This window comes from Orycteropus afer, unplaced genomic scaffold (genome assembly GCF_000298275.1).
Source record: "Orycteropus afer afer isolate SDZICR_OR568_19922 unplaced genomic scaffold, OryAfe1.0 scaffold00740, whole genome shotgun sequence".
Lineage (NCBI taxonomy): Eukaryota > Metazoa > Chordata > Mammalia > Tubulidentata > Orycteropodidae > Orycteropus > Orycteropus afer.
In genome coordinates this window covers 537,337-540,848 of record NW_006922327.1, presented here as the reverse complement: position 1 = coordinate 540,848, position 3,512 = coordinate 537,337, and positions in this window count along the sequence as shown.

Genomic DNA, 3,512 nt, shown 5'->3' with positions numbered 1-3,512 from the left:
TGCCAGACTTCTGGTTAGCAGCCAAGTGCCTTAGGCACTGTTATTTATAAATAAATAAATAAATAAATAAATAGTGATTAGGGTGCAAATTTACAAAGCTGATTCATTTTACTCTCAACATTCATGCACATTTTATTTTACAGCCACAGTTACAGTCCCCAACCGTAAAAAGCTCTCTTCCCCTCTGTTCTCTGTGACTATTCTTGCCCTGTGCCCTTCTTATCTTTGCATTCCTGTTGGTCCAGCTTTCCTTATATGTGAATGCTGCCCTTCTGATGCCTCATGGCTGATTGATGAAAGGCATGCAACTCCCTAGGGTAGGTAGGTGCATCTCCCTGTACTACTACAGGGAGATGTAGTCTGTATTCTGTATGTTGGTCTTTATACTGTTGGGCTGAGAGCTAATCCATAGAAATTAGTTCGTTTCCAGCCCCAAAGGAAAACCTGGGGATATAGTCTTAGGGGTCTCATCAGTCTCTATCTGACTAATAATTCTGGTCACTTTTGTTGTTTTTGAATTTCTTCCCACATTTTTCTTCCCGCTCTATCCAGGATATTCAATTTTGATCCCTTTCTGAGTAGTTAGCATTGGTAGCTGGGCACCATCTAATTCTCCTGACTCAGGGTCATGAAGCCAAGGTCCTCAGTGGTACATCCTATCATCTCACTAATTGTTTCCAAATAACTTTGATTTTCTTCACTCATCTTTGCTCCAGATGAGAGGAGACCAATAGTTGCATCTTAGAGGGCCACTTGAAAACTTTTAAGAACACAATCACTATTCATTAAAGTAAGATATAGGACAAGATTTTTTATGTACTATGTTGTGCTAATTGAGCAGGATGTCCCCTGAGACTATGGTCCAAAGCCTGGTGATTCTCTCCCTCAAGGTGTTTGGTTGCCTCTAAGAAGCTACTCCAACCTTGTCCTCTGTTGCTTCTGTAATGTATATGGATAATTTTGTAGTACAAGTACATACGTTACACTATATTTAGCCGAATATATTCTTCGTCTTGGATATATTCCTCTATACCTAACCCCACCTGATCTTATCACTTGTCTAGGCATTTATAGAGAGCCTAGTGTTTGCTGGAACTGGTAATGCAGTATTGTGCATGCAATACTATTTACCTCTGTTTTCTATATTGTTTGTGCATGTTTCTGAGTCCTCCCTTTTCCCATTGTCACTGTGCTGGTCACAGACTTTTTCAATACCACCCTTCCCCTCATCCAAATCAATATATGACTCCTAAGTAGCCTGAAATATTATTTCCCCTTCTCTGTCATCACTGGTAATTCACAAAGTGATTTCCTTTCCTATGTAAACCTTTCATTGACTTTTTATAATAAGGGACTCATACAATATTTGTCCTTCTGTGTTTGACTTATTTCACTCAGCATAACTTCCTCCAAATTCATCCATATTGTGAGGTAATTCATGGATTCTTAATTTTTATTTAATGTTGCATACTATTCCATTGTGTGAATGTACCATAGTTTGGTTATCCATTCATCTGATGATGGGCATTTAGGTTGTTTCTGTCTCTCTGCCATAGTGAATTATACTGTGATACACATGGGTGTGCCTATGTCTATTCATGTTCTCGTTCTCACTTCTTTAGCATATATTATAAAAATGGAAATGCTGGATCAAATGATATTTCTACTTTCAGTTTTTTTTTAAGGAAAACCCATACTATCTTCCACAGTGGCTGTACCATTTTGCAGTCCCACTAGCGATGTATGAGAGTTCTAATCTCTTCACATCCTTTTCAACATTTGTTGTTTTCTATCTTGTTGAACTTTGCTATTACTGCTGGGGTGAGATGATATCTCATTGTTGTTTTGATTTGCATGTATCTAATGGATAATGAAGAGCTCTGGTAGCATAGTGCCTAAGGCACTTGACTGCTAACCAGAAGGCTGGTGGTTCAAACCCACCAGCCACTCCTTGGAAGGAAGTTTGGGCAATCCTACTTCCATAGTGATACTGCCTCGGAAACCCAAGGAGGGTTCGCTATGAGTCAGGGTCGACTTGACGGCAAATAACAACAACAATAATGGATAATGATCATAAGCATATTCTCACATGTCTATTGGTCGCCTGTCAATTATGATATCCTTCTCCAGAGCACAGTCCCTTCTGGCAACATAACCAAAGTAGGTGAGATGAAGCGTGGCCATTCTCATGTCCAAGGCACATTCTGGCTGCACTTTTTCCAGGATGGATTTGTTAGTCATTATAGCAGTCCATGGTACTTTCAGTATCTTTGGGAAACACCACAACTCCAAAGCATCAACTTTCTTTGTCTTCCTTATTCATTGTCTAGCTGTCACGTGAACATGAGGCAATTGAAAATACCATGGCTTGGGTTAGGTGCACCTTAGTCTTCAAGGAGATGTCTTTGATCTTATGCACTTTAAAGAGGTCTTTTGCAGCTGATTTTTTCCAGTGCTGTATGTCATCTGATGTTCTGACTGCTGCTTCCATTGGTGTTGATTGTAGAATCAAGAGATATGAAAATTTTGACAACTTCATTCTTTCCTCCATTTATCATAATGCTGCTTATGTGTCCAGTTGTGAGGATTTTTGTTTTCTTTATATTAAGATATAATCCATACTGCAGACTGTAATCTTCAATCTTCATCAGTAAGTTCTTGAAGTAATCCTCATTTTCAGCAAGCAAAATTGTGTTGTCTGCATATTGCAGGTTGTTAATAAGTCTTCCTCTAATCCTGATGTCATGTTCTTCATTATATAGTCCACATTTTTGATTATTTAATCAGCATACAGTTTTATTAAGTACGGTGAAAAGAGACAACCCTGGCACACCTCCTCCCTGATTTTAAATGATGCAGTAACCCTTTGTTCTGTTCAAATGACTGCCTCCTGGTCTATGTACATGTTCCTCATGAATACAATCAAATGTTCTGGAATTCCCATTCTTCTCAATGTTATCCATTATTCGTTATGACCCACACAATTGAATGCTTTTACATAGTCAATAAAACACAAGTAAATATCTTTCTGGTATTCTTTGCTTTGAGTCAAGATCCGTTTGACATCAGTAATGATATCTCTTGTTCCACCTCCTCTTCTGAAGCCAGCTTGCATTTTTGGATATTCTCTGTCAATATACTCCTACAATGGTTTTTGCATTATCTTCAATAAGATTTTACTTGCATGTGATACTAATGATGTTGTTTGATAAGTCCCATGTTCTGTGGGATCACCTTTCTTTGAAATGGGTACAAATATGGATCCCTTCCAGTCAGTTGAGCAGGTAGTTGCCTTCCAAATCTCTTGGCATAGCTGAGTGAGTGTCTCCAGCATCACATCCATTTGTTGAAACATCTCAGTGGGTATTCTGTCAATTTCTGAATCCTTGTTTTTCTCCAAGTCCTTTATTGCAGCTTTGACTTCTTCCTTCAATACTATCAGTTCTTGATCATATGTCATCTCTTGAAATCGACCAATTTTTTTGGTACAGTAACTCTGTGTATTCTTTCCA